At 44.2% G+C, this 12,333-nt stretch overlaps 1 protein-coding gene across 13 annotated transcripts in view; it reads left to right on the top strand.

Moving 5' to 3' along the window:
• The window catches only part of PLXNA1 (plexin A1), a 423,385-nt gene that overhangs the window by 201,381 nt on the left and 209,671 nt on the right, over positions 1-12,333 (top strand). The gene's annotated exons all lie outside the window — the stretch shown is intronic.

Here is a 12,333-nt window from a genome sequence, read left to right as displayed (position 1 = left end):
GACTTCGGTAGTTGGAGATCTACTACTACTACTACTACTACTTCTTCTACTTCTACTTCTACTTCTACTTCTACTTAATAAATAATAAATAAATGCAGGCGATCTCACAACTCTTTTTCTTTTACTAAAAGCAGCCATTGGGGAGAATGATTGAATTTGAGGCATGAGGGTAGGGTCTAATTCTTTCTCCCTGCACCAGTTTCCTGATGGAAATCGCACCCCTAGCTGCTATTAGCTACAGTATAAGCATATAGGCCTGCATGAAAGCATATGCACAGTGATAATGTCCCCACTTCTGATGTGGCGGGTGGGGGGTGGTGGCTTTTTTTTTTAAACGGGAAGGACATAGGAAGATCTTGTCATGGATCTTCCCTGTCACTTTTTTGTTTGGCCTGACATTTCACACCTTAGGTGAACAATCAGAATTCCGACTCCCTGCTCTGGAGTTTATCTTTTAAAACAGCACAAGGACATGGAGATGGGAGGCAAGGAAATGACGTTCCCTGGAATCTGCTGCTCAAAGCAGCTTTTAAAAAAAAACAACACAAAAAAATATTGTTGTTATTATTGCTTTGCAGTAAGGCCAGCCCTTATCCTTTTTCTTCCCTCAAGTATCCAGGACTCAGTTTTATGGTATAGTCCTCTGTACAGACATGGACTATGATTTCAGTATTTAGAGCAGTCTTAACTGTGCCTCTCTGGTGACCACATAATTATGTGGAGACATTGGTTTTGTAGTGTATGCATATGTAGCAGGTCTATAAAGAAAGGACTTGACCAGTGGTCCCTCTAATTTTTTTCATCTCTGTGCGGAATGAGTTTTGTTCTGGGCGGCAGTATCAAGGCAGTATCAAGCCAGTATGAGGCCTTCCTGATTCAGCCTGAGCGGGATCTAAAATGAACTGAGCAGACATCCAAAAACCCGTGAGTGTGTGCACGTGCACATGCCTTAGAGGGAACAATGGACTTGACCTCAATTATCAGGAGCTAGGGATTATTATTTTTACTACTACCACCACCACCACCACCAGATGTATTGAAAGTTGTGACATAGAGCAGGGGTGGCCAACCTGAGGCTCTCTAGCTGTGGTTGGATTTCAACTCCCAGCTGCAAATGATGGGAGTTGTCGTCCAGCAACAATTGGAGAGCCTTAGTTGGCCATTCTCAGCATAGAGTCTTACATCTGAAATCTAATTAGCATTACCTTTCTTACTGTGTTGATTAAAGGAGGATGCATGACCTAATGGAGAGACCCTGCGTATATGGCGTACCCATTCTCTTCCTATTGACTCCAGAGAAGTCTAGCCTTTTCTTCTTGCCTCTTCTGTCTCTCCTCCCTTACTGCCTCCCCATTGCTGAATACTAACAATCTAACAATATTGCATTTTATACAACTGTATCCCTCTCCACAAGGTACTAGCACACTAGCTTCAGTCCTCTCTAAAGACACCCGCACGATCTCAAGGTGGGTGGAATGAGAGCAGAATTCTGAATGAGAAATTAGCTAGAGCAATTATTAGTATTTGAGTAATTATCAGCATCAGGATGAGGAGAAAGGTTAATAAGGGGCTTTTTTTGGTAAATGTTTATTCCCCTGGGTAGAAGGGGAAGAGGGATGGGCAGGAAGAAAGAGGCTTCTTTTTCATAGTGTTCTGATTTACAGGCATCCTCCTCCACATCCTGTGCTTCCGCCTTCCCACACCTGGCAGTAGTTGGGACGTGGAAGAGTCTCGATGGAAATGAATCCTTCATAACCTTCGGATTCATTAGTGCATTGGGAAGGATCTGGGCTTTGTTACATTTCAGCTGTGCTGCTGGAGCCTTATCTTCTCAGGGTTATGGAAGTGAAAAGAGCCTTGGATTGGAAAGCCTTGGTCTGCAAGTCATTTATTCCATCTGATCCCACTCGTCTGCTTCTCAAGATGGTCTTGTTTCTTCTCATAAACATTGAAATTCCCAGTCCTCCTTTTCCTAGGGAGCCTGTTTGCCCATAATTTGTCGCCCAAAGTGTTTTCTTTTCGCCCACACTTTGTACGCATTCCTAGAGGATTTACAAGAATGCATTCTGGGTCCATGGAGAAGAGACCAAAATTGTTAACACATTTGGCAGGTGTGTTCATTTCTCTATGAATGCCTGGAGGATCACAAAAAGGAACTGTGGCAAAAACACGTGCAGCTGTGCATAATGGTGGTTTTTTTGTTTTTGATTTTTTGCTATTTCTCTCTATGTGTACGTAACTTGACTCCATAAGCAATACCAGTTAGCACAGGGCAGCTTCGCAAGTGCATTTACCATACCAAAAGTCTGCTGTTTTTTTTCTGCACCAAGTGCTCCTTGCCATGTGTAAAAGTGCACATGTACAATGGATGTTTTTGCTAACATGCTTGGAGTAACACACTTCACTTTAAAAAAAATGTTATTTTAAGTACAGGCTTGTAAATAGCCACTCACTTGGTTGCTTACAGGAAACAAAAATCACTGCCGTACATCTAGTCAGTGAAGCTTTTCAAATGCTGGTTCTTTTCCCCCTTCACCCTCCCTTGCCTCCTGTTAACTTAGGTATATTTATGTATAGGCAGGCAGGCAGGCTGGTACATTTTTTTCTGTAGTGGTAACAGGCAAGGCTGTTTTAAGTGTGTTGACATAATGGCTTTTTATGTGTGGTGAAGAGCAAAGCCAGATATTTGATGTGGGTAAGAGAGAGCATATGTACAGCTGCCGTAATCTCCGCTTAGAATTTCCCTGTTTATCTGTTCTAATCAACATGTCTTATATATGTTACTGGTAGTCCAGAACATGTTACATGTACTTGCTGTTGACACTTAAACCTGATGAGGCATGCTTGGTTTGGAAGCGTGCTTCCAGCCATTTAAAATATTGGCTGTCCAAGAATATTTTTCCAGTGTTTTTCATACAAACCATACTTGTTTGTTTATCTATATATTGCTTTTCAACAAAAAAGATTTCAACAAAAAAGCAGTTTACATCACAGAAAGTTAGGGTTCCCTGTTGCAAAAGGACTCACAATCTAAAACACACACATACCCACAAAGGAGACATCAGCAGTAGTCACTGAAGATATGCTGTGCTGGGCAGAATAGGGACAGTTACTCTCCCTCTGCTAAATATAGGAGAGCCACCACCTGAAAGTTGCTCCCTTTATGCAGAAGAATGGAATGTAGCAGTCCCAGAGACATATCACATCAATATGTAAAAGGGTGAGATATAATACATATGTTGGAGAGACATCACATTTTCTCCTTAGGTGTTACCATTATCAAGTGGTGAACAAAGCATTTGATAGCAAGCATTGAAAGCTTTTTATCTTGCCATTTTGCTTTCTCAGAGTTCTTTGAGAAAGAAGCTGCTTTGCCTATTGCAAGCTTCACATTAAAATAATTATTCTTAAAGGTGCTATTTTGCTCATCAGTTTAAGCCCCCCCACCACACACACACCCTTCAGTAAAACCAACCTCTTGCCTCCACTGCTGCTGCCTCTATTTTTCCAAGAATATATCTGAATATCACAGTGGTGGCCAACCTTTTTGGCAAATATGCTACAAAATAAATCAAGTCCAAATTTGAGATAGTGCAATGGAAAGTATGTAGTCCTTACCCATTCTGTGTGGTGGCTTTGTTTCCCTTCTGTTGAGCCCGAGAGCCAGTATCTCACAGCACTGGTGAGGCAGGCAAGAGGAAAGGCTCAACTCTATGTCATAGTTCAACTCACAGGCCTCCTGCTCAGGAATACCAAAATCGGATTTTGGCTACCCATAGAATGGCTGACATGATACACAGCTTTAAAAGGGTGGGCAAGAGCTCTATCTTACAAGTAGCCTAAAACCTGGGTGTGGATGAGGCTTGCCTTCCTTAGCAATACTTCCTTACCTCAGGGAGGTATCTCTAGCAATGAAATGGACTGTTACAGGGCGGGAAGAAGAGCAAAAATTGCCTCCCCACCCTCCCTATGTGCTGTCCTTGCCGGCCAGCTTTGCCCACACCTTGTTTTTATATTACTTGCAAGGATGGAGCTTTTGCTCCACGCCTGTATCATTGTATCATCACAAGAGCCCTACGAGGAAGGTTAGGTTGGGAAATAGTTTCTGGCCTAAAATTACCCAGTGAGTTTCATGGCTTATTGGGTTTCCCTGGTCCAAATCCAACACATTAGGCTGGTGCTCATGATCCTCATGAGGGTAGGAGGAGCACCCAGCCAAGGTAGGAGAGCTGGGCATACTCCTGATCACTGCTCCTGTGAGCTGGGCACGCTCCTTGTTGTGTAAACCCAAACAACAAGGTAGGAGGAGGGGAGGGTGACCATGTGGGAGGAGGAACCTGGGGAGGACTATGCCCTGCCCAGATTCTCTCCCAAGCACTTAATTGAGGGTGGTTAAAACACTGTCCTGCCCATCTCCCGCCTCTCACATGATCACTCACCCCTCCCTTCCTACTTTGTTGTTTGGGTTGATATGACCTCTGATCAGGAACACACCCACTTTTCCTACCATGTTTGGGCACTCCTCCTACCCTGACGATTGTGAAGGAGCCTACTGTCTGCTACACAGCACTGGTTCTGATAGCTGCTTCACGGGAGCAATTATTTTGGCTTTATGTTATGATATTAGACATCACTTTCTCTTTCCCCAGCACTTCATGGTGGATTACTATAATTGTAAAATTACCCCAGTAGTTAAATGTTACTGCTAGAATAACTAATACACCCACAGATCGATCTTAAAGCTAGGGTATGAGCGTATTGATTGAGTGTACTGTGAATATGCCCCATAAAAGGATTGGAAAGGTGCATTTGTCACAGTAGTACAGCCTTTGGAAAGCTTCTGCCATATTGAAAAGGAAGAACATAGATTCCCCTTTTTGCAGCTGGTGCCTGTGGCTGACAAAGCTGCTCATTACAGTCCCATAGAACAAAAAGTATAAAGAAAACATGGCAATTTTCTTTTTAGCCCGCCACTGGGCTTATAGGAGTATCCAGCCTCTTGAGTTGCAATGAATCCTTCATCGGGCAGAATGGACTATTTCTAGAGAAGCTGTGAGCTCTGTTGGATACAAAGACTTGCATTGGGGAGGCCCAATTTCAGATCTCCACTCAGCTATGAAACTCAGCCTACCTCATTAGATTATTGTGAGAAAGATGTGTATTGCCCCATGTGTGCTGCCCTTAGATCCTTTGATGCAGGGAAATATATATGCCATAAAATATGTTTTGCATAATTGAAGGTTATGCTTGTTGCCCTCAGTGAAACTTGCAAGGAATAGCAAGGGGCACATTCAGAGCCATCCCTAGGAGGGTATGGGGCTGGGGGTGAGCGGCACTCCCTCTCAGCCACACTTCTCCTTCGCTGTTGCTCCTTGTCCTCCCACCCTGCTGGATACTCCACAGGGCACTCCCCATCAGCTGCAACCCCTGCACTTCCTGCCAGCCACCCGCCTTCCTGCTCAGTGGAATGAAATGAAAGGAGTGCTTTTGTAGAGGAAAATTCCTTAGTAGCTTTAGGGTTAATTTAGTAGTATAGTGGTTAGAGTGCTGGACTAGGACCGGGGAGACCCCAGTTCAAATCCCCATTCAGCCATGATACTAGCTGGGTGACTCTGGGCCAGTCACTTCTCTCTCAGCCTAACCTACTTCACAGGGTTGTTGTGAGGAGAAACTCAAGTATGTAGTACACCACTTTGAGCTCCTTGGAGGAAGAGTGGGATATGAAATGTTAATAATAATAATAATAATAATAATAATAAAAAATCACCACCAGCCAATTACAAAAAGCAGCTTTACTGGGAACAGCCTATATTCTGCGACGATATCTATAATAATAACAGCAACAACACTGATAATGATATTCAGCCATCCCAGGTCCTTGGGAAGGACTCGATGTCTGGATAAAACAAACCAGTCAATAACACCTGTCTGACTGTGTAAACAACAAAAACAACAAAATAAAAGAGTTCCTCTTTGCCTTCTTCCTCCTCCAAGCAAAGAGAGGGGCATTCACACTTCCAGCCCCACGTGAACTGGATAATAAATGAGAGGTCCATGTGCACCCTGATTAAACATCATGGTGCACGCATGTGTGCCTCTCGTTTAATATCCAGCTCATGTGGGGTTGGGGATTTTGTTTGCCACTCTCCTCCCTGGAAAGAGAAGGGAGGTGATTGAACTCCTTAGCACTGCGCTACTGAGTATCAGTGTTCCACAGTTGCACAGCGCTAAGGAATTTGATAAGCTCCCTCCTTATTCCCACTTAGTATTCCCAATACTAAGAAGCACACCGGCCTCTTACCGGTAGTATATCCAGTGAGGAGCAATGGCCTACGGGGAGTGTGAGGGTGATTGGGCCCAGCCATGGGGCCTGGGAGAGCACGGGGCTGGGGGCGATCGCCCTGCTCACCCTGCCTAAAGGACAGGCCTGAGCACATTGTGCTGGTGCTTCAGCATATGTAGTAGCTCCCTGTTTCTTGCTCTGGGGACAATTCCATACTTTTTGAACTATGAAGCTCTTGGCTTGAGACCCAACATTGCTTAAGAACCTGTCCTCAGCTCTTAAGCCCCAGTTTGATTTCTTTAATTGGCCAAGAGGAACCTCTTAGCAGTGCCCCCTCGATGCCCCTAGGTGTGCACGCTGGCATGCAGATTGGTGACTCTGTGCAATTGTGGAACACTGATCCCCTTGGAGCTTGGTTAGACTTTCAGACCTTAACATCTTCCAGAAGCATTACGAGACCTTTTGTTCCAGCTGCCTTTTGGTGGTGGGCGTTAGTTAGATGCTAGGTATGGGTGTTAATATTTATTTTATTTTTGCCTATTTTCAAATTGTAAATTTTGTATATGTTTTAAGGGAATATTATTGGCACAGAGCCTTTGGAATTAGAGAGGCTAAAACAATGGATAAACCTCAGTTGTATATACAAAGCAAGGTTGATTACTAATGCAGATATTCTAGTAACTTCAGAGAGTGGCCTATTGACAAAGCTTTTAGCATTCAAATAGAAATAATTGACCAGCAGGGGGTTACAGACTTTTGTAATGACCTATATTTGATATGCAGGAGGATAGCTTGCAGAATCAATGCAAGCTCCCCTTTCAGGGCCTTGAATTTCACTTTAACTGAAGGCTGCATCACATGTTACAATAGAAGCATGTCTTTAAAGTGTAGCATATACCTGCTGCTACCCTGCAGGGTGTGCGGCTGTGACACATCTTCTTTTCACCATGCCTATGCCATGGAAACATGTAGCAGGGAATCGGGGTCAAATGTGGCTCCCTGCAGCGTGTTTGTGTTGTGCGTATACACAAGGACAGAGAGATGTGTAGCTTGCTGACATGTTGTGGGGGCTGTCCACTACTGAGTAAGTGGCTAAGGATGGTGAGCTGAGGCAGGGAAGTACAGACCGGTAGGAATCTGTAGGAGTAGGAGCTGAGTGGGGTCGAGGACGTGAACTGGTTGTGGTGGGAATTTTGGCCATCTGAGGGCCAGGCTCATCCATGGCGTGAGGGAAGCCTTAGCACAGTAATTAGGAAGTAATTGCTTGCAGGAGGAACTGGCAGCTGCAGGCAGACATTCCAGCACTTCCCTGTGTGTTTTTGCTGTGCAGCTGTCAGGCTGCATGTGAGGGCTCCACACAGTCGCACCTGCATTCCTGGACACCTTCACCACAGGCCCAAGCGCCATGCCCTGTAGGGGGCCAGTCTCCCCACGACTCTGCCTCTGTCTATCAGTCTTTCTTAGCTCAGGGGTGGCTCTCTTAATCAAATACATTTGTTTTGAAAAACTGACTAAAAATAATCCTGGGCTGGTGTGCGCTGGATTGTTGGCGGTGAATCAAAGGCGCCGCTCTAATTAAACGGGCCCTGGTTTGTTTGTGAGCTGCATACATTTCCATGCTAATCAGCCACACGCCAGGATCCTGCCTCCTAAGCCCCGCTTCCTTTGCCTGATTGGAAAGTATGCAAATGGATGGATGGAGTCTATTTATTGCACCGGGGGAAATGAAGCTGTAACCTGCTCTGTGGGGCTTTATTAAGGGGGTGGGGGCACTTTGGTTGTGGGTTTGGAAATCTGAAGTATAGTCCAGTGATTCAATCATGCTAGTGGTATTTTTGGGCACACACATCAGCTACACTGTGCCCATTAAGTAATAGCCAAGTCAGACATATATTTTGTATATGACTTTGAATATGTCACTTAGGCCACTATCTTCAAATTATCTAGTACTCCTGCAATCAACTGAAAATGGAAGACTTTCAGGCCAAAACCCTCTGTGCCTTCACTTACTAATCAGAAAAAATGCCCCCCACCTTCACGGAAATGCTGCAAAAAAAGGAGAAAAGAAAAAGAGCTGCACAAATGGCAAGGTCAACAGCTTCTGTCAGTGCCTAAGAAATGAGAATGAGGAAACATTGCTGCCGGTGGGAACTTTGGGGGTGCTAAGTGGGAAGTTTTGCTTTCAGTTAGGCTGTACGGAGGTGTCTGGAAGCATGTAGCTAGTGATTTTCTGGATCCACCTCAGAATAAAGAATTTCCAACTGCCAGTTTTAGCACTTATTATCTAACAGTCAGAGTGACAGAAGAAGGAGCTTCATGACTTCGGGAGACAGTGATGGAATTTGATAGGTTTTTGTATGGCCAGGTGATTGTATGTGGGCTCAAAAGAGATCTAATGGTTTCTGATCACTCCCTATGGAGCTTTCCCACACAAGTTATGTGTGTGTTACGCACACACTCGCGCAGGTTCAATGGACATGCAGGTGCTCCTCAAAATGTACTGGCTTTCAATGAGATAACACCCCTTTAAAGGCCTCAGTGAGCTTCAGACTCTGGGATATTCAGTAGGTTATCTGACTGGCAGATCATTACATTCACTGGATGAATTTGTGTGGACCAAAAGGCGTTAGAGCAGAGCTCTGTACCATGAGACAGGACAAGTATCCACTCATCCCTGACAATCCAGCCTATGCAAACTGGGCCATAACTGTGTCACGACACAAACAGAATCAGCTGTGCAACCCTGATTATCTGACTGGCAGATTATTACATTCACTGGATGAATTTGTGCGGATCAAAAGGCGTTAGAGCACAGCTCTCTACCATGAGATGGGACCAGTATCCACTCATCCCTGACAATCCAGCCTATGCAAACTGGGCCATAACTGTGTCACGCAACACAAACAGAATCAGGTGTGCAACCCAAGGAAAACATAGGTAGTCTTATTGGTCCACTGGGAAGGGGGAGCACAGACCTACATCTAAAAGTAGGTAATACTTATGCTATGATCAACTAAGAGAGAACACCTTCTCCATTATTAGCCCCACCGCCATTGAGATAATCTGGGGAGGTCCATCTTCAGCTGCCACCAGGCCTTCTTCATTACCACTTTGAGGCTTTGGTATGTGCTTCCTCTCGAAATAAGAGTCTCTCCATTTCTGACAGCTTTTAAAAGGGCTGTTAAGACACATTTATTCACCTAGGCTTTTAATAAGATTCATATAATTGTTTTAATGTTTTAACTTTGTTTTAATCTGCATCATTTATTGTAAACCGCCCAGAGATGTGAGTTTTGGGTGGAATATAAATACAAGTGGACCTCAGTATTAATGGGGGGTTCCATTCCAGGAATACGGAAACCATGAATATCGGATCATTGATCCCTATGGGATTGTGGGGATTAGGTTCCAAAGTGGCCACAAATGGCCCCCAGACGACTGGAAATTTGCCGAGAATGGCCAGAAATCAACCAATTTTCACAGGGGGAGCTTCTTACCTTGCTCTGCTGCTCCCCCTGAGTCACAATGTGCCCCCCAAATGCCCGAAAATTGTGTGTCCCCCTTTTCGATGGGAGCCATTTTGTGGTTCCGATTCCTAAAATGGCCAGAAATGATCTCGTTGGTCATTTCCAGCCACCCCAACCCGCAGATACAGCATGTTTTTTTCCCCTTCCCCGAGCATATGCCGAGGTTAGGTGTCATTTTCCCTACTGCAGATATGCGAAACCATGAACAACAAATCCACAATTAAAGAGGTTTGCTTGTATGCTAAATAAATAAACAAAATAAAATGTCTCAAAGTAGTAAGCAAGCTTTCAAGTTCTCTAGAATTCCTCTTCAAGACAGATGTTGAGCAAAATAAAGGGGAACAGGGTGAAAGACAAAATTTGGCATGATGGAAAAGCCCCAAAGTCTGTAGTTTGTAACAGCTTTGAGATGAATTTCAGGAGGTATTAGGTGAACTTATTTAGATTATACTCTGCAAAGTGCAAAACAGATTTCACTTTGCATCAAGGGGAAACAAACAGAAACAAAAAACTGGATTAAAGAAACCAAAACCTCAGTTCCTCCAATTCCCCCCCCCCCCCCCGAAAAAAAAACAAATTCTAGCAGATCTGTCTGCAGCACTAAGTGGAATATATGAAGTGAGACCCTTAGGAACATAGGAAGCTGCCTTCTACCGAATTAGAGCCTTGGTCTATCTAGCTCAGTATTGTCTACACAGAATGGCAGTGGCTTCTCCAAGGTGACAGGCAGGAGTCTCTCTCAGCCCTATCTGGAGATGCCAGGGAGGGAACTTGGGACCTGATCCTCTTCCCAGAGTGGCCTCACCCCCTGAGGAGAATATCTTACAGTGCTCACATGTAGTCTTCCATCCAAATGCAAATTAGGTCAGACCCTGCTTAGCAAAAGGGGCAATTCATGCTCATTACCACAAGACCAACTCTCCTCCCCCAGGGGAGGCATAGTACAGAAATGAAGAGAAATGTGATATTTTCTAGCAATGCTGAATCTTAATTTTAAGTGGTGTACTACTCAATAAAAGTCAAATTGGGTAATATTACACAAGGAAAGCTGCTTACCTAGAGATGACTCCTAGTGAGCTGCCAGGTGGCAACTGAATTAAGATAATCAACCCTGTTGTTTTTCTCCTTTCCTGCTCCCATCAGTTGAGTGTGACCCTGTGGTGCCTTTTAATGTGGTTATGGTTTCTGCAGTGAAAGCTGAGTCTTTAGGATAAGCTTTATTGTCACTGTGAGAGGTAATGGGATTAAAGCATTTAGTATATCCCTGCTATGCCTAGAACAAAGGTGCGGGCTGACTCTTTCTTCTCTTATGACATGCAGCCTGAGGCAACTAAAATAGGTCTTTGACTGCAATACACAATTGATAATAGAGTGTCCTATTGATAATAGAGCACAGTGCTGTGTGGAAGTCCTCCACCTGCCTCTCAGGATGTGGCTTTTGGGGGCACTATGTCACTGATTAGTAGAAAGATGTGCTAGGTTGTGGGCTCTCGGATGCTCCACCTTCTTGACCCACTGAAGTGAATTTCAAGAGCAGTGCATTTGTTAGGAAGCGTCAGCATGGAAGGAAGCCTGAGTGAACTACAGCTCATGTAGCCTAGCGAAAGAGTGACAAATGGGGTCATGACGGTGATCTCTGTCTTGCAAAAGTGTGCAGAGAGTCAATGCTGAGATGGGTGAAAGATTGCTTAGCATGACTGCATGGCAAAGGAGTTAAGCTGTGGTGGACTGTGCCAGAGGAAGAGCCAGGAGTCTTGCATCCATGTGTGCTGTTATGATCTGTGAGTGGTTGTGACACACTGTGTACGGTTGCACCTGAGGTGGGCTGAATTTTTCAATAGGCTAACTAGCTTCAGCAGCCATTCTTGTTTCACCTACCCCTCTCCCAGTATGGGAATACCTAACAGAAATATCACCCCAGTTAAAGCGTTTTATGTGTCTCTTCTTTACTGCAGTGCTTGTGTGACTGTCATTAATTTCCCACTCTCCTCTTACTAGCCATTTGCACTTTCTCTGAAACTATTAACACATTATCCAGCAGTCCTCTGCTTCATTTAAAGTTCATTAGATTTAACCGAAGAGCATTAACGTTCATTGAAGTGCATAATGTAGTTTTATTTTAAATAGAAGGTAGGTGGAGCTGTTGCTTTACTTAACTCTGTTTCAAAGACAGCTTCAAAGAAGGGCAAAGCAATGGCAAATTGGATAAAGGCCTAAACTGGCATGGGAATTGGAAGAGACCTTCTTTGCTGTCCACATACAGCTGATTGTTAATTCTCTCCCATTAAATAAAAAAGTACAAAAGAAAAAAGAAAAAAAGTAGGAGGGCTTTTGTTTGAAACAACCTTTTGGAGTCTGCATTCCCTCCTCTGTTTTTGCCTGTGGCAGCCAAAAAGTCTTCTTGGAATGGGGTTCTTCGACAGTCTCATTTGGCTGCTTTTTCAATATTAGCCAATGGCTTAAGGAAGGGTGAACATTGCCAGGGTAAGGACTGAAGGCTGGATATGTGTTGAGCTTCTTTTT

The sequence above is a fragment of the Hemicordylus capensis genome, chromosome 2, assembly GCF_027244095.1.
Source record: "Hemicordylus capensis ecotype Gifberg chromosome 2, rHemCap1.1.pri, whole genome shotgun sequence".
NCBI classification, from domain to species: domain Eukaryota; kingdom Metazoa; phylum Chordata; class Lepidosauria; order Squamata; family Cordylidae; genus Hemicordylus; species Hemicordylus capensis.
The sequence above is the reverse complement of the archived record's forward strand: the minus strand, read 5'-3'. Positions and strand labels throughout refer to the sequence as shown.